This window comes from Herpailurus yagouaroundi, unplaced genomic scaffold, assembly GCF_014898765.1.
Source record: "Herpailurus yagouaroundi ecotype Mexico unplaced genomic scaffold, PumYag 28, whole genome shotgun sequence".
Taxonomy (NCBI): domain Eukaryota; kingdom Metazoa; phylum Chordata; class Mammalia; order Carnivora; family Felidae; genus Herpailurus; species Herpailurus yagouaroundi.
The window spans coordinates 48,409,216-48,432,621 of record NW_024412376.1 but is presented as its reverse complement, the minus strand read 5'-3'; the positions used below and the strand labels follow the sequence as shown (position 1 = coordinate 48,432,621).

The 23,406-nt window shown below is 41.2% G+C and overlaps 1 protein-coding gene and 1 long non-coding RNA gene across 3 annotated transcripts in view; both read right to left on the bottom strand.

The window, feature by feature from the left end:
- Nucleotides 1-23,406, bottom strand: part of MAML3 (mastermind like transcriptional coactivator 3) — a 418,624-nt gene that overhangs the window by 324,236 nt on the left and 70,982 nt on the right. The gene's annotated exons all lie outside the window — the stretch shown is intronic.
- Nucleotides 16,897-20,932, bottom strand: LOC121029492 (uncharacterized). The gene is made up of 2 exons (XR_005789750.1): nt 18,944-20,932; nt 16,897-17,694 (listed from the first exon to the last, which is right to left on the bottom strand). It is a non-coding gene; the product is annotated as an uncharacterized LOC121029492 (long non-coding RNA).

Below are 23,406 nucleotides of genomic sequence, written 5' to 3'. Positions count from 1 at the left end.
TCTGTTCTTCTGCGCATGCTGAACAACACTATCGTTCAGGTGAAGACGGTCTTTTTTCATTGGGATTTTACTTATTGCCTAGACGTTCTAAATGTATGGCAAAATCAGAATTCCGTGCTTTCTAGAACAACTCTTATTATTTCTGCTTGAGGTTTATTTTCATTTTTTCAATTGGTCTAAAGGTAGTCGTTTACTACAATGGAAAAGATCTCATTACGTTATCAAACGTCATCAGTGACTTTAAGCTTCATGAAGGAAAGAGAAACGTCTTTCTTATTCACTGTAATATCCCTAGCACAGTCACAGGAACATAGTAGATATTCAATTAGCACAGTCATTGGGAATAAAGTAGGAATTCAGTAAGCACCTCCTGAAGGAATGAGTTGGGGTAGAGAGGGGGTCCCCTTCTCTGAAGGAAATCACTTTCCCCTACTGTATAGAATACTTATGGAAGGAAAAGCTTTGAAAATCTGATAACATATAGTTACTAAGGAAGGTGCTTTAGGAGAATTTGCTGACCAGGGATTTAGGTCAAAGTTGAAAAGAAATACTCTGACATTTTCATTATCTGATTATTAAAAGGAAATAAAATAAATCCTTATTAAAAAACATGAAATAAAAGCATAAAGAAATAAATGAGTGTGGAGTGCCTGGGTGGCTCAGTCGGTTGAGTATCCAACTTTGGCTCAAGTCATGATCTCGCAGTTCAATGAGTTCAAGCCTCACATCGGGCTCTGTGCTGACAGCTCAGAGCCTGGAGCCTCCTTCGAATTCTGTGTCTCCCTCTCTCTCTCTCTCTGCATCACCCCCCACCTTGCTTGTGCTCCGTCTCTCTCTCTCTCTCACTCTCTCTCAAAAATAAACACTAAAAAAATTTTTTTAAAGAAATAAATGAGGGTTTAATAAAGGGATTATCATGTATGAACCATTAGATAGTCTGATATAGGTCACATTTTATAAATTTGTATTAGTATATTCATCACTGAAGGGAGTCAACCCTTATGAAGGAGGCTGGAGTGAAAACTGACCTTGGGTGATTTGAAACGTGTCTACAAGAGTTAAAGATCAGGTTAAGAGATAGGAAAAAAACAAGAGGATCTATTAGTTTTACAGAAATTGCCAGGGTTTCTATAGCATTGCAATGGAAAAATCAAATATGCATCTTTTTCAAATAGAAATTTAAGAGGCATTAAAATACAGGCAAAACTATTTTCCTCCAACAAAAGTTACTATGTTTAGAACTCAAAAGGTCTTTAATTTTTTACATGTGATGTGATACATGGAACAATATCAATTTTTATTTATATTAATAAAGGTCTGGAAGAGTCCAGCTGGGATTTGCAAGGGCATTAGAGAAAAGGGACTGTTAAGCCATCAGAAGTCACAGACATCATTAGCACAAGCTTGAAATCAAAGTAAAAACTGTGAACCAAGATGGGGTAACTTCTTTTAATTTAACCCCAATACTCTGCCCCTGATATAGCTCAGCTACACAGGTCCTAAAAAAACATTATAAAGATTTCTTTGAACAGGGCATTAGATCAGTGCTAATATGGCCAGTCACAGTAAATGCATAGAAAGCCATTTTAAAGCCAGACGCTAAATTAAAAGGAAAATTAAAGTCTTGCTTATTTTATGGATTTCTCCTACAGAGACTGTCAGATCCTACATTAAATGTTATAAAACAGCGTTCGAATAGCCATTGCCTACCTAAAATATCACTGTTATAAATGATATTCTGATGTTCTTAAACACTCTAGAATCTATTTAAATACAGGTGCTGAAGATTTTGTAGCACACACACACAGAAGTAAAAGGTTTGACCTGTCCCTAATTACAGTATTAATGCAGTGATCAGCATGATCCCATGTAAACAGAAATCTAAATACACAGGCCACTGGATTTCAGCCAGAGGGTCCAGGTCTAGTTGGAATTCAATGACATCAGCAGAGAATGATCTCTGCTCAGCTAAACAGGCAGAGAAAGAATAAGCAACTGTGGGCCCAGAAATTTTTGTTTTTATTCCAAGTTATCAAGGAATACAATGGCTTAAATTTCATATCGTCAGTGGTGACAATCAGGCATGCACATCTGATGTGGATTTCTACGGGGCACTCACATGCAGAGATGGATTTTCAAAGCTCTACTCATCTCCCCTTTTCACTCCTACTCCCTCTCAGCCACCAGCACCAAATCCTGGAGCCATATTTCATTTTTCACTGAACATTCTGGGAACAGTCATCGCTTTTTATCAGAATTGGATTCAAAAAACAAAAAAAAAAAAACAAAAAACAAAAAACCACCATCCCTAAGTAAGTTAAACAGCTCAAGGCACCAAGGATATTTATCATAGAGCAAGATCTGCCTAATGAAAGTAATCCCCTAACTATGATATGGAAGACTGCATTCTCTAGTTAAAAAACATACTGCCTCTGATACGGGGGGAGATGGCACTTTAGCACCTCTAAGATTAGCAAGAAACAAAATGCTGTTCTTAGAAGGTCTGGTACGAGAGAACTCTGAAGGATTTCTGTAATCAAAACAACGATCAAAGTTCACCATGGTGCTAGAGTTCCAATATGTCCATTCCAGGCAAGTAGCAAGGCTAAGTTTATACCCAGTTACTAAAATACAACCTTGGCCAGTAGTAATTTTTGCCAGTCTAGATGTATCTTCCTCTTATTTAATGAAAAATTTAAAAATCTGATGTTCAGAATGGAAATGGTCTTCACGAAGAAGGCTGTTGCCACTTTCGCAAACGGTCACCTTAGTCCAATGACTTGTTACTCAGACTTCATTTGGCGCTGGCAGAAATTACCACTAACTGGCAAAAGGAACTGAAAAGGGAATGACAATATGGTGCCTGTATATGCAACTGCCACGGAGCCCAGTGTTTTGACATTGTTACTGAAACAAACTCAACTATTTATGAGAGCTAAGTTGAATCAAACAGTTGGTGTGGCAGAAAAAACATCTGTTTGTGAAGTCTTTTTGTCTAGAAAGGCACTAAGAAAAGGAGGAGGAAGCACAGCAATGACACAAACACAAATACCTCCGAAAAACTCACAAATAGCATTGTCAAGTGGGAACAGCTACCTTGCTCCACCCCACCCCCCTCACTCCCCATTATCACAACCACTGGATGACCTGGCTACCCAGGAGCCTCAGGCATTGCATCACCGCAGACCGCTACCTCTTCTGAATAGTCTGAAGTTCCCTCTTCACATGCCAAAAAGGTTATTTTGAATTAATTATTTTGAATGTATTCTCTTTCTAGAAGGAAGCACAAGTCCTTTTGCCTTCTTGAACAGAGAAAAGTGAACAAAATGAAACTTTTTTCATGAGATGTTGTGTTACCGCTACACCAGTGTGGCCCCGAGGCCGGAAGGCAGCAGCACCTCCTGGGAACTTGCTGGAACTGCAGATACTCGGAACCTCCCCAGACCTACTGACTCAGACACTCTTGGGGTGAGGCCAAAAGATCTGTGTTTTAACAAGCCTTCCAAATGAGTCTGACGCAGGCTAAAGGTTTAAGAACCAGTGTCATCAAGTAAATGGCTTTGAATTTCTGTGCTCTTAGAGTTTTCCATCTTTCAATAGGTTTGGTTTTCCTTCTATTTGCAGTTGAGTTATTACTTATTTCTGCCCACCATGTGGCTGCCTCTACTGGTCCTTCTCCCTTCTAATTTGCTGTGTCTAATCTGCCGTAGGCTTAGAAATCAGTTGTCACAGTTGTTAAAAATCATGTGTAAAACACAAATACATAGGACCAAATGAGTAAAGAACTGCATAAGAACTGGAGAAGCAGCCCTATGAGGAAAGTACATAGTTCTAGGACATAGATTTTGAGCCTCTATGTTGGCTTTCTAGAGGCTTTTCTGCTTACTTCCTTAATTGTACAGTATTCACTTGTTTTTATTCCTGATCAGTAGCGGTGGTTGCTGAATGACTGAATTCCAGTAGATGAAATGTTTCTGTGGTTTGCAAGTGAGTCATTGCAACACCCATCTTAATATTTTTAACCTAACTGTAATAGCTAACATTCATTAGATGTTTGCAATGTGCCAGACACTGTGCTAAACATTTTATATACATTATTTACTTAAAGCCGCACAACACGAACTTGGTATTATTATTCCCATTCTAGATGAAGAAACAAGAGGCACAGAGCTATTGAGAAATCTGCCTAAGATCACAGGGCAATTAAGTAGCCTAGCCAGGGGCGCCTGTGTGGCTCAATTGGTTAAGCTTCTGACTTCAGGTAAAGTCGTGATCTCCTCGTTAGTGGGCTGGAGCCTAGCATCGGGCTCTGAGCTGACAGCTTGGAGCCTGGAGCCTGCTTCGGATTCTGGGTCTCCCCCTTTCTCTCTGCCCCTCCCCTGCGCACACTCTGTCTTGTCTCTCTCAAAAATAAATAAACATTTAAAAAAAAAAAAAAAAAAAAAGAGTAGCCAGAACTCAGGTTAGCTGGATTCTAAAGCCCTTCTTGTCCCTTTTTCTTTGTTTAACATCACTGGGCTGTATAGCAAAGAGGCAGCCAGGTATGAACTCTGAACTGAGGGGGTAGAGAGACACTGAGAGACAGAGACAGAGACACAGAGAGAGAATAAATCTAAAGAATTGGGTAGAACTGTAATAAATGGTCAATATTCCTTCTTCCTAAGAGGAATCAAGGAAGACAAATGACTCAAGTCATGCCATCCTATCTGGAAAGTTAAAATGGCCAGTATCCATGGTAAGAAAGGTCCCCCCACTTCCTCCCACGCACTCACTGTGAGATGCTGTCAGCACTTTTCCTGCTTCCTGCCTGAAGCGAATCCACATTTTGGATAGCCTTAAAGGATTTCTTAATTTGTTTCGCAGGGGGTTCCACATTCCCTTTTATACTCTACTTTGGGGTCCTTATAGTTATTAGTTTGTTTAAAACATACAGGACCTTTATTTGGAAACATCATGAGGTCAGAATCTTCTGGTACATCATGGTTGATGCTAAAACTGACAATAACTGACCATCTGGAATACTATAGACTGAAATGTCCTCTTTACTTCTAATTTTGTGTGTTTGCTTGCTTGCTTGTTTTTTTTTTTTTTAAGTAAAAGGAAACAGATCTCAAGTTTTCTGTCTTATAGTCTAACATTTTGCTAAACATACAGTAGCATTCTGGTATGATGTTCAGTGCTCTCTAAAACATTCAATATACAAACAGATGCACACTGGTAGAATAAAACCCATCAGGCATATTGAAAAGAGACTATTTAAGAATGTGTGTCATGAAGTATAGAGGCAGACCTTACACTCCTTCTCCTCCAACCTTGGAGCTGCTGGAAAAAATTCCTTCTTATGGAGAAAATCAGAAGCAAACTTCATATTTCAACAACTTGATTATATTCCACATTTCATCGTATAAATGGGTCCCTACTTTCTAAATTTCAGACAACTCCCTTTGGTTTGATTCTTTGAAGAATCTGACCTTTGAGGAGGTGTTTTAGGAAAAAAATGCATCCTATAGGTACTTTATAAACTCACTGAATTAAGGAGGAAATTGCTAATCGTTTCATAAGTGAGATGTATTCTGACATAACACTCATGCCGGAGGAAATGTAAGAAGCACATTACAAGCCTTTTATGTTTTGATGAGGAAAACACTACATAGGACAAAATACAAGGAAAACATAATCTTACCCAAAGTTTACCAAATTAGTGGCATAGAAAAGTACTTTATCATGGACTTTTACCAAACTGTGAATGTTTCTATTGTTTATAGGGCTGGAGGTGGCTTTCTGCCTTTCCACACTTGAAGCACTAGTCTGGCTGGCTGATTCATTTTGGGGGTCGGGGAGGGGAGGAGCAGAAGGTAACCATGGAGCTTGGGCCCTCTGGTTCCTGTAGATCAGTAAGGTACAAGACTAGAGTCTTTCTGACCCTGCTGTGGCCTGGTCTTTTTTGGAAGCCGGGATTCGGTGTCATATACTGACCAGCTCAGACTGTCCATCATGAACACATGATGTCTATCAGAAAAACAATCACCTCCTCCCTCTCATGACCCTCCCCCCTCCTCACCTTACCAAAAACAATAGAACTGCTAAAATTAAAGAGGGGCTTTTTAGGTTTTATTCCTTGCAGCTCTCTTCAAATTACCAGAAGATTTTCTCAAGACTCTTTTCAAATTGCTGGAAGGTTCCAATGGCTCCTAACTTCCCATCTCTTAGGTTTCTTTCCCCCAAATCATCAAATTATTTATATCGCACAGACACCAAAATTGTCCAACAACCATGTCTATCTGGGTTGAAGCTGTCTTTACCTTTCACCGACACGTAAAGGTACTTATAGCGTAAAACTCCTACCCATGCAGGTATCTCCACCATTAAGTGCCAAGAACTCCCAGAGAAGCATTAAGTAAAGACTTGCTTTTATTTTTTTATATAAAGGGTTTGCTGGCAAAATTCAAAAGCCATTTTGTGATAGGTACATATATGGAAGTGAAAGTCGAAATTAAGTTGACACTGAATACTCAGTTGTGTTCGGAATTATGGTTTGCTTTTACTTCGTAAAATTCCATCAAGGTAGAATCCGTCTTTCTTTTTAGCCTCTTTGTATTTTTTCGGATACACATTGCTACTATTTATTTTACTGAAGTAAAAAGGAGAAGTATAATTACTCACATATCAGTTGGCTCCTACTGATGGTGCTGTTTCTCATGTAAAATACAGCCAATTTGTTCTGCTTTTGGAAATCAGGGGCAGACCTTCACCTACAGAGCTGTAAGTTCAAAATCAATGTCTCTTGGCTTTACCAGCTTTGTGACCTTCTCAATTATAAAGTCAGTCCAGATAGTAGCTGCTCCCCTTCACAAATCAACAGCCTTGCCAAACCAACACAGTTCCCTGTGAGCATTTGGGCCCTGACTCATCCATATTAAGATTTTTGAAACCTCTGGCAGAGCCCTGCCTTCCAAGTCTCTCCTGGCCTATACGGGAGCTGTAAATTTACCCCCCGCCTTTAAAAAGTAATATGACATGTGAAAATTCGAAGCTATAGATCATCTGGGTCCATATGAGATTATTCTCATCATAAAATGGGCTTTACTCTGCCCAGTAGCCTTGCCTCCACATCCTTGGCACCTCCATCAGATAGTAAGCTCCCTCAGGAAAGACGCCAAAACTCAATTCCTGGCATGAAGGAGCTGCTCAGTAAGTACCTACTAATAACTGCTAATTGAGCAGCTAAGAGCTGCTCAATAAGTACTAATCAATGAATGATATCCTAACTTTACAAAAGGATTTATCAGGGTCTTCCTCCTTTGCAAGAGCCTAGATAGTCAGGCCTCTTGGTGCACACCATCAGCAATGGTTGATTGCTTACACAGGGTTTTCAAGGGCTCACCCGTGTCTCATGCACTAGGCAGACCAAAAAAATTGGGTGAAAATAAGTACATCAGATGTATGAAACATCCCAGATTCGACCTTTGCTTTTCAAGACTGGTGTGTTCTGAAGAACAGGATTCAAACAAATCTGAGTTTGAATCACAACTTAGTGTCTGGTCAGGACTAATGTCTGCTCTGAGCCTTGATTTTCTAACAGTGGATGCGGGAATACTACCTTTGAAGGTGCTGTCAGGAGTAAACAAACTATCGAGTGGCTAACACAGAACCTTCGTTGCATAGATGACATGCCATAAAGGCCAGCACCTAATATGTGCTGGTTCCCTGAGTAACGTCTGCATCTCTGCTCGCTACTCACTACAAAGGTTTTAGGAAGTATCATTCTGATACTTACAGATTTCTCTCTCAACCACACAGGTCAGTGGCTTGACCCATTTGATATGTATGTGGACAGATGTGCCCTGGGAATTAATCTAAAAGGAAAGACTACTAACTTACTTTGGCATACAAATATATCTGTACAAAGAGGAGCAGAAAAAAGTCATATTGCTGGAAGGGACTAATGTGAGGTTTGGGTAATCAAAGCTGAGTAATTACAAAATAATAAGTTTCAGTGTTAAGTGAATCCCAGCTGTTTTTCCACTAAGGTCACCAGAGACAGGAAATACGTATAATCTGGAGCCCTGTAGGAGCTGCTGCAGAAAGCTACAGCCTGACCTGGTCTAAGATGGCCAAACACTTTTCGGTACCAAGACGGTACCAAGACTGCCCCAGATTTTCCCACCCTCCTAGCTGCCGCCTCCTTTCCGGGAGATCCCATCCAATTTAAGTCTTGATTAGTATCAATTTGAACCTAAGACCTTTAGATCGGTGTTGAGAGATGAACCACAAAACCTTTTTGTGCCAATTATTCAGATACTGAAGAAAAGGATTTTATACTACACAGGCATTTATTTATTTATCTCCAAGACTTCCAATCTTTTATGTAAATGGGTTAGGGCCAGCATCACTTACATGAGCAACTTCGAACAGTGTTCATGTATGAATCCCTGAATGATACATTTTGGCATGCTTCCTTTCTGGAAGCAGGGAAAGGGACTCAGGGTAGTAATCAAGGAAATCACTTAATATCACAATCCCAGTGGATCATTCAGGATAAGATTTTACAGGGTGTGTATGTGCGTGACAAAAACAGAAAGACAGACTAAGAAAAAGGAGAAGGAACACAGAAGAAAAAATCCAAGGCTCTCAGAAAGGGTTCAATTTCCTCTACGGCTCAGGGACAGGACTTGAGCCCAGTTATCAAAATGGCCAAGAGTTTGCAAATCTGTGACACAGATTCTCAGAGAATTGCTGGGACAGCCACAAAGTCAGGGGAAGGAGACAGCATAGCAGTATTTACAATAAATTATTAGCTTGCTAACAATTTCTGTATGTTATTAAATTATAATGCCCCACAATAGAAAAATAACTGGAGTGGGGAGGGGTATGGTTGATGGTATTAAATTCTTAAAACAGCACAGTTTTCTGTAGTGTCTCTACTATTCTGCCAAAAGCATACTTAGCTGCCAAAATTAGGCAGCTAATTCTATTTGTGAAAATAAATATAACAGGACCGAATTTTTTCCTATATTTAATAATTTTCAAATATTTAAAATTCATACATCAGGCAATACATAAATGTCAGTCTTACCTTATTTTATCTGCTTTTGGTGAACAAAAAAGGAAGGATAAATTAAGGAATAAGGAACATACAGTAATTATAGCAAATACTATAGAAATCACTATGTGAAAAATATCATTTCAAATTAAAGTCATCTCAAAAAATTAAGGTCATCTCTAAATTAAGTGGCCACTGTTAATACTGTACTATATCCAGTTATACGCTTTGATCCTTTCAAATAAAATTAGTTTAAAAAAAAGCCACTGACCACAGAATATTTAGTTTCAAAGCTTGGGAGATTTTTAAAATTTTGTAAGTATGGTTAATTCTTGTAGTTATAACATCTATTCCCAAAACTCAAGGGCTTAAAACACCATTTTGGTTCAGTGAGTCAGGAATTTGGGTAGGGCTCACTTAGGGTTCCTTATGGTTACAGTCACGAGTCTGTTGGTGCTACATCATCAGAAGGCTCCAGTAGGCTGGCCACCCAGCATGGTTCATCTGCAGAGCAGGCAACTGACATTGGCTGTTGGTTGGGAGGTACACTGGAGCTTCCAATCAGAGAGCCTACCTGTGGCCTCTCCAGCAAGGCAGTGTCAGCATAGGTGAAATTCGTACATTGTAGCTGACCTCTCCCAGGGCAGGGGTACCAACCAGGAAGACTGGGTGACAGTTACCATGGCCTTTTATGACCCAGCCTTGGAAACCTTGGAAGTCATGAACTCCATGTATTCTATTGGTCCAAGTACTCATAAGCCCACCCAAGTGCAGGGAGACACAGACCTTACCTCTCAATAGGAAGAGTGTCAAAACGTTTTGGCACAATGGCTTTCTCAATCTTTACATTCTCTATCATTCCTTGCAGATAGTTTAATTTATGCCCATAAACATAAGTGCACATAAGCTTTATATGTAATAGGTGTTCAATAAATGTTTGGAAGGTGTATCGTAAGTACTTTTCTCAGAGGGAAGAGTATGGCATGGTCACTAATGAATTCACAAAAGAGTGTTCAAAAATACAGAGTGGATATGAATGCTTAGCCAAGAGTCTCTGCCTGGGCACTTTTCAGAGTAATTGGGCCAGTTCATAAATTTGTAAGGGAATGAAAATAAGCATTGCTTAGTAAAAAGGATTCTACCAAGAGCTACTCTATCAGCTTTCAAGTGAGAAAAACATGGACTTGAATCCTGACCCTATCACTTACAAGTTGGACCTTAAAACACATTATATTATCCCTCTGAAATCTGTTCTCTCGTTTTCCAAACAATCACAAATAATACCACCTATCTCATATTGTTCTTCTGAAGATTAAATGTGTAAATACCTTTATATGGCCAAGAACAGGGCCAGACATAGAATTGGCACTCAAGACGTATTTGTTGTTTTTATATCACTATTAGCATTTTAAAATTCCTAGACCATTCCAAAGTACATAGCAAGCACTCAATAAGTGTTAGCCATTAATATAATTATAGGCCACTAACTTGTTTTGTCCAGTTTCCTGGACAGTTTCCATCCACCTCTCTACCTTCCCACCACAACCAAACATTTCACAATTTGACACCTCAGACTTTCACTTCGCTCCTTCTTCATGTTCTGAAAAATGTGAAAAAGAACAATGGAAATGCTCAAAGCCAGGTAACTTTAAGAAAAACCAGGCTTTGTAAGTTGCTTGCATTATCACATAATCAGTGTGTGATTTTATCAGTTTCAAACTTAAACAAGAAAAACATTTTCACCTTGATTACTGCAACTTTAGAATGTTACTATCCTGTAGGAGAAGGTAAAATGTGAAGTCTTGTTCCTTCGACAAGGTTCTACAATGGGATGACTGCTTTTTTCTTCAGTGAAGGAAATAGGACCGAGAAACAAAATTCAAGTGGTATGTCCAGAGGTCTGATGCTATCAAAGAATGAGCAGGGATGGCTTTTGTAGTAGAGGGCCTACAAAAATATTGATAGTTAAATCATGCTACAGGGAAGGGTCACATTGGAAGTTGTTTTTTTTTTTTTTTTTTTAATATTAAACTAAAAATGAGGCAGACCTGTGAGGACAGGACAACATCTGATTTGTTCACCATTGCATTTCGGTACCCACTTGAGCACTTAACAAAGGCTTCAGACGTATTTGTTGAATGAGTTGTATAATTTCACGTGAAAATAAATGCCTGGGTAAAGAAGCCTCTAAATATTTTAACCTAAGTATTTTGACTTTCAGGTCTACAATCTTTCGTTAGCCTATTATAATTTTGTGTTTCCATTATGAAAATGTTTCTCCCTTTTGAGAGTAAGCTTACTTTTTCAGTTCACTGATGAAGATAATCTGAATAAAGTAGAACACACTCTTGAGGAGGAAGGGGAAAAAAAGGCAAGCATCAAACCTGAAGGCAGAACCCACAAGAACAAGCAAACAAACTGCTCAACAGATCTGCAACTGACACTCAAGAACTAAAATGAAATTGGCCTTTGCTTAGCAAAACCTAAATTAGAATCAGGAGAAAGAAGCCCTTGAAATAAAAATGACACCTATGTGACAACGAACGAGCTTTAAAGCCCCAACACAGAGGAGGCAAATGCTCTCAAATGAGCCACTTGAGAGGAAAGGGCGCCTACCAAAGGCAACTTCTTCCTGCTTTAGTTCATCATGTTCTTTACTTGAACATGACTGAGTTTTGCACACACATAGATAGATGACTTTCCCCTCTGCATCTGGTCAAGGTAGATGTCATTTAAAAATCATTAGTAAGTAGAATGTCCCTTCTTTGTCCAGAGGGGAACCTCTTCCATGCTAGTATCTGTACTGTACCAGACAGTAGTGTCTGGCCTGGCCGGCATCCTCACAATACAACCCAGGTCTGTCTTTCTGTCTTTCTTTCTTTCTTTCTTTCTTTCGTTCCTTCGTTCCTTCCTTCCTTCCTTCCTTCTTGCTTTCTTTTCTTTCCTTCTTTCTTTTTAATGTTTATTTTTGAGAGAGAGAGAGAGAGAGAGAAAGAGACAGAGACAGAGAATGAGTAGGGGAGGGGCAGAGAGAAAGGGAGACCCAAAATCCGAAGCAGCCTCCAGGCTCTGAGCTATCAACACAGAGCCTGATAAGGGGCTCGAACCCACAAACCACAAGATTATGACCTGAGCTGAAGTCCAATGCTTAATTAACCGACTAAGCTACCCAGGTGCTCCCCCAGCCCGCGTTTTACAAGAACTGCCAAATTTCCCACAGCAGATTATAGTGTGCCACGGAAGTGGGAATGGGGCATCTTTCTGTCACAAACTCCAGCTTCCAGGACCACATGGTTAAGTCTCATCTTCTGTAGCTTCCTTTGTCTCTCAGTTCCTGGGAATTCATACCATGTCTTGTCACCATTGGGGAGGTTTCCCAAAAGCTGTCTCAAAGAGCCACCAGAAAGGGCACCACACGTGTGCGAACTGGAGCACAGGCATACACGCACACACAGGCACACCTACCCCTTGCCCCCAGAAATACCATCCATGCAAGCTGCGAGGCTACCCTGAACTTGTTCCATCCAGTTGACTCCTCTGGCCTTTTCCTCAAGATGCATTCCTGTAGCTCGACAAAACCATACAGTGGCAAACACTTGCCCAGCTTTCTAATTTTACAGCTTTTACACTGAAGTGAGACTCCCTCCTCTATGTAAATTTCCATTGCCTCTGTTAGCTATAAATGTTAAAAAAAAAAAAAAGGGATAAAGGCACCTACTTTTTTAACACTGAGAAATCCAAACTGACAGAGAATAAATGTAAACACACATACACGAGCCCATGACTTAAAAAAAAATCAGTTAGGGGCGCCTGGGTAGCTCAGTCGGTGGAGCGCTCAACTTTGGCTCAGGTCATGATCTCACGGCCCCTGAGTTCCAGCCCTGCATCGGGCTCTGTGCTGACAGCTCAGAGCCTGGAGCCTGCTTCGGATTCTGTGTCTCCCTCTCTCTCTGCCCCTAACCCATTTGCATTCTGTCTCTGTCTCTCTCAAAAATAAATAAATGTTTTTTAAACATTAAAAAAAAATCAATTAGACCCACAGCCTCACAATTACCTTACTCTAAACACACACACACACACACTCACACACACACACACACGCAATGAAAATGTATTAGCAGACATCCTCTTTCAGATTTAATAAACAGAAAATCTTTACATTTATAATTTTACAAGGATTAGGATAAAGAGAGAGAGAGAGAGAGACAGCATCTGCCTTATGTTCTCAGTGACCAACTGGACAGATGGTCAAGAATATCATTAGTTAAGAAAGCTCTCATTCATTATCCTAAAGTCCCTTGGGCAGGCTTGGTATGGGGTGCAAGAATGTTCCAGAATGTGATATTTGAAGAATGTGTTCATGTCTGCGATATGAGGCCATGCAGTGGATGTGGGGGAGGAAGGGAAAGGACAGACAGCCTGTTGTGATCCAAACAGCAGCCACGAACATCTCAACATTGGTTTGTCACCCCGAAACTTTCCGGCTTGTAGTCCACCCGTTCCCTCAATAGTATTAATAGTGAAGAAAACCATTTAGGGGTCACCACAGACACGAATCATCTCTCCTTCTCTAGGCATAAGTACCTCACAAACAGAAAATTTAGAGAAGCATGGAAGAGGAGAGGCTGCCCGAAACTGTCACTTCTTTGGCACCTCTTCTGGGTTCACACAGAAGATGTAAAAAGAAACAGGGGTCTGATGTGTCCATCTTGATAACAGTTCCCAAGGGTAAAAGTTCTCTAAATATAAATCACCATTCCACCTATGTAACAGAAGGTGTATGTATGTGTTCAGGTGGGGAGTGGGGAGGACAGGATGACAACGGGCCAGTGAGCCCGAGAGGAGGACTAGAATCAACAGCTCTGCAACTGGCTAGGAATCTGTATCTACCTTTCAAAGCATTTCTCAGGAACTTCCATCGGAGAGACCGTGGCACTGACAGATGAGTTCCTTGGCCCTTTGGATCTTTCTTTCCAGCCAGCACTGAGCACCCATTGGATGTGAGGTGCTACACTGGGAACCCACAGGAATACGTAAGAACCCGAGGTATGGGGATCCCCAGCCTGCCATTCTGGGGGAGGGGGTGTGTATGCGCAAACGTCAATCAACACTCACAGTTCCTGAAGCTGGGAAAAAAAGTCTTCAAAATAACCCATATATTGCTTTTTGCCAACAATTCATTTCAGTACTTTGATTAGAGAGCTCTGAAGAGGAAATCAATGAGAAGCCTTAGGGTTAAGTAGGAACCAGGGTCACCAAAGCCAAATAGGAGGCCAGCTTTGGAGCAGGGAGGAAAGAAATCAGAAAAAGAAGGGCATATACCGTAAAAGAGAGGATCACTATTCATCCCCAGCTGGTCCCCAGCTTCTATCTGTTTTCCTTCCATCTGTAGCTCTCCCTGGTTCTTAGAAAACATCTCAGACAGAATCCTTAACTGACCTCTAGGGGGAAAGAATGAATAACAACAATAATAGTTATTTACCATATTGAGTACTTACTATGCACTATGAACATACATGGCACTATGTTCAATGCTTTAGAGCTATCACCTCATTTAATGCTCAGAGTAGCTCTCTGAGGCAGGTATTATTGCCAATTTACAGACAGGAAGACTGAGACCGGGGCAGCTAAGCAACTTGCCCAAAGTCACACTGTGGCAGCAACCAGGTATGTCCAGGGTCAGGGCTCATAACCACTTCACTATAAAGGGTTCTTCTGAATGCTGGCCAAGACAGGTGGGAATTTTCCAAAACTAACTTTACTAAAGAATTAAGAAAAAAGCAAAATATAAATGCATAGAAAAAAAAAAACCAAGTTAAAATCCAAGTCTCTTGTGCTCTTAATACCAAAACCTACATGTTAGTCAATTAATAAGTTCACCAACCAATTTTCTCCCCAGGGTGTTATGAAAAACATATAACACATGCATACACACTTTACATATTTTAAAACACAACATGGACATTATTTATTATTTCTAGGAATATCGCCTTTCTGTCTCCCAGTCCAAGGTCTGTGAATATCTCAAATGAGATATTATGGTGTCTGAGATTCTGCTTTGGATATTTCTGTGCAATCTAAAAAAAGGTATCAACATTTAAATACTATATCCTTGGAATGAAAATATATGCCTACTGCTGTTATAAAACAAGCAACAGGAAATAAAGCTAATGCATCTTCTTAACTGACCAAGATCTCAGGATGAGATGTACACAGGAAAATGAGACAAATGGGATTTTTGTGCAGGGACTGAACGCGTCTCCAGTCATTTTGTACTGACTTTGCAGTTTCCTCCTGTCTCTTTAAGTTCTCAGGCTGTGGGCCCCGGCAAGTCCTGCCTTCCCCTCTGCCCTGCTTCTCTGGGTGCCCTTTGGTTCATCCAACTTTGTTGAGGCTGTTTCTATCCTTCTGAAAAGCACCTTTTCTCCCAATTACTTCTGAGCTAGCATTTGGCCTCTTTCACTTGTGGCCTCTGCATGGGCATCATCTTTTCCTGAAACCTGCCTGCATCTTTCTGGCCCTTCTAACCATCCCTTGCAGAGTTTATTCTTCCTAAAGACGCCACAAGCTGCTATTCTCTGACTAGAGCACAGCTCCTGCTCATGTACAGACACAGGGAATGCGTGCTTATCCTGAGTAACTTCTGCAAATTCTTTCCTTTGAAATACCCTTAAGAACCTTCTCTCCATCTCTCCATGGCTCGAGTAGAAATCTCATCAGTGTATTTGATAACACCAGTGTTCCTAATCCATGCCAGCCTGCCCAGTCAGCACTACCACCAAAGGAGGCATGGCGGCACCTTAAACTACATGCATCCACTTATATGTGGACTTTTTTTTTTTATAAACGCAGTGCAGTAATAGAAATGTATTTTCTCTTCCCTGTGACTTTCTGAATCATATTTTCTTTTCTCTAGCTTACTTTATTGTATGAATAAAGCATGTAATATATATAACGTACAAAATATGTGTTAATCAACTGTTTATGTTATCAGCAAGGCTTCCACTCAACAGTAGGCTATTAGCAGTTAAGTTTGGGAGGAGTCAAAAGTTATATGCGGATTGTTGACGGTCTGAGGGTCGGTGTCCCTAATCCCTGAATTGTTCAGGGGTCAACTGTAGAGGGCTGTTCCTTCCCCACCCAACAAAATCTGGCAGCCCCATGTCAAAGGCAGTCCTGAAGTACCACTCCAATGCGGAGGCCAATGCTTTTATCCATCATATTGTGCCTTCTCGGTACACTACTAGGCTTTGAGGTCAAACAGATTTGAATGCAAATTCCAACTCTGACAAAGCTCTGTGATATCGGGCAAGTCATTAAACCACTCCAAGTCATTGTTTACCCATCCTCAAAGTGGGGCTGATGGTAATAGCTATCTCACTGTTGTTATGTTATTTAATAGGGATAATGTATATCAAATCTTGGCACGGTGGACACAGAAGTAGACTAACATTATTGATCAAAATAGCCACTATCCCCTTCAGAGTTAAAAATAAAGTCAAGTCCTTCTGTCCCCAAATACTTCTGGAAATGAAACAGCTGCAACCAACAATCTTTCGTAGAAGTTGGGTTTGTATGTCCTTCCCTTCCTCACCCCATACTCCCCCTTCTTTCCAAGAGGCCCGAAAACAACAGCAGAGAGAATATAGGCAAAGGGCAAGAAGGCATCATACCAATCAGCTCTAGCACCAAAAAAAAAAAACAGAAATAAGATGCTTGGGTATTAAAAATATATGTTATCACCCACTCCCACACTAATCATTTCTAATTTTATCAACCTGCTAATAAGCACGAGGCTTATGACCCCCACTTTAGCATAGAAATGGCAGAAGAACCCTAGAGAAAAATAAGACTCTTTTAATCATTACCATTTTTTATTACACTGTGGTGCTTCCCACACAACGCTCTGAGGAGAGCCACAAGGGCTCCGGGCTGTTAATGGAACATCAGCCATGCCGTGACGATCAGGGTGGCCATTCTGAACTTTGTTTTTGGAAGACCCTGCATTCCGGTCCTGAAGCCTCCCTTTACCTGATGTGCTGTTTGTGCCTTTAGAAGAAAATTTAAAAGATGGACAAGTAAAGATTCAAGGAAAGGAGAACTAGAGCAAGAATAGACAAGAAGGGCATACAAATGAAAAGACAGCTACAGAGTCAAGTAAATTAAGCTTTGTCTCTAGCGTCCACTGCCAGGATGACAGGCACTGCTTTGTGCTAGGTTCTAAGAGGAGGGAAGCTCCCGACTCAGCACAAATTCATCAGGGCCCATCCGGAGGACGATGGGAAAGGAAAGGAGACTGAGGGAGAATTTCCAACCCCAGGTCCCAGGGACCATTGTCAGAGGAGGAAAGATAGGCAGGAGACAGAGAGAGAGAGAGAGAGAGAGAAAGAGACAGAGAGAGAGGAAGCTCTTGGTGGGTGCTAAGTTGCTGAACTATGTCCACAAAAGCATTATGAAAATACCCCAAGGGTATGCTCATCCAGATATGGGAGCTCTGTCTTCTGAGTCCCATGCTGGGGTTACCAAGAAACCTGGAAGACCAAGATCAAGTGCTCAGTGCCCTCTCTTTTCTGGGGCTCAGCACTGCCAAGGGAACCAGTCCTCACTCTCCAAAAAGGAAGGCAACCTCCTCAGCAGGACTGTTGACTGCCCTTAAGAAAGGAAAAGATTAGGGGAAATTAGATTCATGAGTGAATGCGGGAAATGTAAGAAGCAAAGAGTAGCTCTATACATCTATATTTTTACTCTTTTCATTGGCAAACTAAAGAGTAAACAATCCCCATCTTCAAATGACAGTTTCGTCTGAGTCCCTAAAAACTGTTTAGTCAGGGTTTAGCCGCATAGGAGAAAGTAGTTGATATTTCCCAGATGACCTCGGACTGAAGAGTGAATTCTGCATTACTTATCACAAGACCTTCTTCCTGTTTACTTGTTTACAGGCATTCAAAGCCAAAGAGAGGAAGTTAGCAGAATATCCATTTTCTTAATTATTATATAAATGTCTCAGACTGACCTACAAAAACGTATGGCATCATGGAAGGTGTAATGCACTCCAAAATACATGTTTACAAAATGCAAGACAGGTGTTTGGATTTATTTCAAATGTATTTAAGAAAGAAAAAAAAACCAATATGCTACTCACTAAAACAAACTGTGTGGTAGTTAATTTTGGAGAAAAGTAGTGTATATAATCACTTACATTTTTGAAGTAAAGGTTAATTTGCAGGAAATGGGAAGTTAAGACATGTGTAATTAACCTAAAGGTACACAACATAAAGAATGGAATGCAGAGACTAATGAACGCGCTAGAAGGAGCTAGCACAGAAATGCTTAAAGAAATGACAAACGGCTGAAATATCTCTTCTTTAGCTCTTTTCTCCTTTAACCATCACAGACAGAAGCAGTGGTCAGAATGTACTGGAAAACAGTGTTCCTCAGAGTATGGCCCCTGAGCCCCGTGCTCATTCCCAAACTGCTAATGTTTCCCACCCAGAGGATAAGTATAGGCTTTGAGAGTACACAGTTAGAAACCTTTATAGCAATTTGTAATTGATGGAACATCCAAGCAGGTGATCATTTTTCTAATAATTCATTTTTACTGTATTTTCTAAATGTATCGCTGCACCGTGGATTGGAAACAGAAGGAGAGGAAGAAACCTGTCTCTCACCACAGGCAGTTTGCAGAGCACTGCTAAAAAAGCTAAAATCTAAAATTGCGGATAGTAAGCACTCACTACGGAGTCTAAAAAATATATGGAAATTTTCCGTTGTTCAGTTTTTACCTTCAACTCATATTTTCCCAGTGCAGAAGGCTTCCTGGCTAGTGTGGAAAATGATAAGTGGGGCTCACAGCGCTGGCTGCTTTAGCTTCACACACCGATTCCACTCAGGGCAACATACCTGGCTTTAAACTGTTGATCTATTCCATATGAGGCAAAACCCCATATAATCTTTTTGTTTGTGTGTAAAAAGGAATTCTGAACAGCCTTCTATAGAGGAAAAAGGAAGTATAATGTTAATTATTAGGCACAGCCAAATATTTATAGATCACCAAGCATAAAATCTATGAGCTGCTAGGTGGATTCTTCCCCACCCGCCCAGCAGCCCCTGCCCTGCTTCACTCTAAAGGAGCGTGTTCCAATACACGGACTGCATTACAATCTCTCCTTCTTTATTTTTTGTTTTCCTATCTGTGGTTATAGCACTATCACTTCTATCTTCTACAAATATTTTAGACTTCCTCTGCCTAGAATTGTTTTTCCCCTGGAATTCTGTTTATAAAGAGGTGGGGATATTAAAAAAAAAAAAAATGACTGTATCCTAACATTAAACACATCAGGAAAATCAAAGTACACCTACCCATTTGTACACGAGCTCAAATGGAAACTCACATCTACAACACAGTCCTGAAGTCCCACCAGCAAAATCCTCAGATTCCCTGTCTTACCAGTAACAAACAATATGCCCAAAGACCAGAATGCCACAGTCTCGTTGTTTACCGTCACTAAGTGTTCACCGAAATAAAAACTTCTTAGCTACTGCCCTGGTTATATATTAAGCAAGTCAGTTTCAAGTTCAATATGTAAAATGCAAATTTCGCTAAATGGGCAGGCACTAAATTGGTTGGCTGCAGAAGAGAAGGGCACTTCTATTAGGTGAGCCTAGGGAAAAAGAGATGGGGGAGCTGAGAACAAGTCAACAGTGACTTGATTTGAGAAATCCCATTAGTAAACAAACGCCGGAGTCTTACTGGCCTGATTTTATCTAATGGCTTTACTATTTCGCCACTGCTACAAATGCCGGGGTCATCTCGTGGGAAGGTAAGCCACGGACTGCACGCTCTCCAGCACTGGCCACATGAACAGTGAACGCCTGCCACTGGGTTTTCATAAACAGGGCCTTTCCCATCCAAGAACTTTGTGGAATGGAGCTTGAATTGTTTATCCTGTTTCCTTTTTTCTATCAGGTTGACTTTCCTGATGTTAAACCCTGTCAACTTTACTGCCCAGAAACCTGTCTTCAGAATAGGACTTTCTGCTTTGAAGACTCCTTTTAAGAAATGTCAAGGGGCAGTAAACCTAAAATGGGATCCATAGCACCACCAAGGACAACAAAAACGGAGCCCAGGCTAATCAGTCTCCTCCATAAAACACACACTCTGTCTCCGTCTCTCTCACACACAGTAGCAGCCCAATAAGATCTGTTGGGTGAATGTAAGCAACAGAGTAGGAAGCAGCTGAAAAGAAAGAATTCCTGCTGTGTTCTCCCCCTGTGCCTCCCTCCCAGTCAAAAGGGTTCAAGGAAAGAATGTTTTATTACACACTGCTGTTCACGACTAGCAGTGCAAGTTTACTCTGCCCGGGGGCCCCCGAGCGGGGCGAATTTGGTCATCTCCATATGGTCTCAAAGTGAAATTCTTCCCTTTCATTTTTTCAGGCCTGGTCTAATTGAAAACAAGCCACACCGAGACACAACACACACACACACACACACACACACACACACACACACACACGGGGTGAAGGAGCATGCTCACCCTACACCACGGGAATGGTCTCAACAGAATGTGAGCCACGGTTTCTTTCTACTTGCCTCCCGGTGTCCTTCCTCCTCCTCACCTGTAGCTGCGTGGGCCTAACATGGGGTGCTGCTCACAGTTGGTGAGGCCCCCGCGGCCACAAGTCTTCATCACTATAGCCTTGGGAGTCCACTGCATACTTCAACCTCACAGGCTGAAGGCAACATCAGGAGATGAGGGTTCAAATGAGGCAGTCACCAAAGCACCCACCAGGCTTGCTTCAGAACATAACTAAACCACTTAGAACTTAAAAAAAAAGTGTTTTTTTTTAACATTTATTTATTTTTGAGACAGAGAGAGAGAGAGCATGAACAGGGGAGGGTCAGAGAAAGAGGGAGACGCAGGATCCGAAACAGGCTCCAAGCTCTGAGCTGTCAGCACAGAGCCCGATGCGGGGCTCGAACCCACAGACCGCGAGATCGTGACCTGAGCCGAAGTCGGACGCTTAACCGACTGAGCCACCCAGGCGCCCCAACCACTTAGAACTTTTTAAATAAAGAAACTGAGGGGTGTCTGGCTGGCTCAGTTGGTAGGGCATGTGATACTTGATCTTGGGGTTGTAAGTTTGAGCCCCACAGTGGGTGTAGCGATTACTTAAAAATAAAGTCTTAAAAAAATTTTTTTTTAATTAAAAAAGAAAAAAAAAAAAAAAGGAACTGACCTTGGGACTTGTGAAAATGGCTACAAGTATACCGTAAGGTTGGAGACCAGAATAAGCCTCTTGGGCCTCACTGAGGCGTGCCTCCTACCGACAGCTGGGAAAAAGTTCTGTGTACAAGTCAGTTGAACTCCCGAGTCTCTGTCTAGCAGGCAATCTCTGAAAACAGGTGAGGCTGGCCAACAGGACGAGTAAAGTGGGGTATGTTACTATTAGGTTTTCAATAGCAATCATCTTACATGTGTACACGTGCTTACCAGTTTACTCTGCATTCTATGAACAATTTCATTCCGTATTCACAGCTAACCTAGCAGGGAGCAGGGTGACATTATTATCCCCATCTTATGTAAGAAGAAACTAAGGCTCAGGATTACTAAGTGATTTTCCAAAACAGCCTGGCCAGTAAACTGAAAACTGAAAACAAGACTCAGGTCTTGTCTCTTTCTGCTACATCCCGGCTCAACTTCAGAAAGCAGCTTTACCTTGTTAGAGGCAGTTAGAGCATTTCTCCTGTTTTTCCCCATATTGCCCATTCTTCTTAAGTATGGGAAGAAAACACCCACGACTACTTTCATCCACGTACCTAATGCTCAGTAAATCACACTGGAATCAATGAGCACCCCCAGCACATGCCACTTCAACATACCCTCATTCTTCTTGCTCTGGGCCAGATATAGGGGGTTACATGTGTCTAATATGGAATCTTAAGTAGCCACAAAAACATAAGAAACAGGAAGGAATACAGATGAATATGCTCCCTGTTTGCATAAATGTCATTTGGGCTCCTCGGACCTGACACTTGAGACTTTCCTGCATCGTGGGCTTTGTCTAATGCGCACATCTGTCTGCGAAAGCTATGCCACCAGAATGCCATCCACCTCTCTAGAAACTCCAGATATTCTTTAGTTTAACTCACTCCGTTTTACCAGAAGGTTCCCCTAAGTTTTTCCCTGTTTTAGCTTGGCCAAATGGTATTTCGTCCACGGCAGGGTTTGGGGTTTTTGTTTTGTTTCAAAATCAACTTGCCATTGCCCACCTCTCCCGGGCTGTTAACAGGCATTTGGCTTTGGCCCACTCCGCTCCTCCTGCAGGCCTGAGTTCTCTCCCACACACTGGCTCCTGCAGGCTTCAAAGAAGCCCAGTGGCAAAAGAAACACCTTAGATTTAAAAACAAACAAAAAAACCCAACCTGCTGACAGTGGAACTTGGTTCTAGGAAGGATTATACCAGGTGCAGCTCACTATTAACCTTGCTGCCAGCAGAGAATGATGGAAGCCATCCCTCTGATACTGGTTATTTTAAAACTTCTAGAAGGTTTTTTTTTTTTTTTTAATGTTTATTTATTTTAAAGAGAGAGAGACACCGCGCAAGCTGGGGAGGGGCAGAGAGAGAGGGAGACTGAATCCGAAACAGGCTCCAGGCCCTTAGCTGTCAGCACAGAGCCCAACGCGGGGCCTGAACCCTCAAACCGTGAGATCCTGACCTGAGCCGAAGTCAGAACCTTAACTGACTGAGCCACCCAGCCGCTCCATAACTTCTACAAGTTTTAAAGAACTATGATGTGTCAACATCATTTAGCACTTAATAAATAATGAATGAATGAATGAATGAATGACTACTCTTATCCTATAATATGCACTTAAGAGAAACTTTACCAGACTCTTCCTGAAAACATAAATTACTAGACAAGCGAAGGGTCAGTGACCATTCAGAGGTTTAGTCTTCAGTGACATATACAACTTTAAAGCCATATTTATTTGTCTCGTTACAATCATTTAAGTGTTTTACTTGCTTATAAAATTTTCTCAACTATTTTTTATGATTTGCTGTCCTATGAGCAGTGTCATGTGCATGTACACACAGGTACTGAAAAGTACATGATGCTGGCACTCTGTCATTCTAAAGATCAGACTCCTCAAAAACAATTACAATGTTGTTGCTTTCAGCAAACTACGTTTTTACTAGTAGGTCAGCCACTTTACAGTTTATTTCTTCCTACGTTCAACAACTTCCTGTATCTGGGTATGCTTCCTATGTGCCCATCATCACTTCATTCCTAATATTCCATTTTTCACAAGTCCCTATGAAGCATGACCTCAAGCCAGCATTCATTTCCTGATGTCCAAA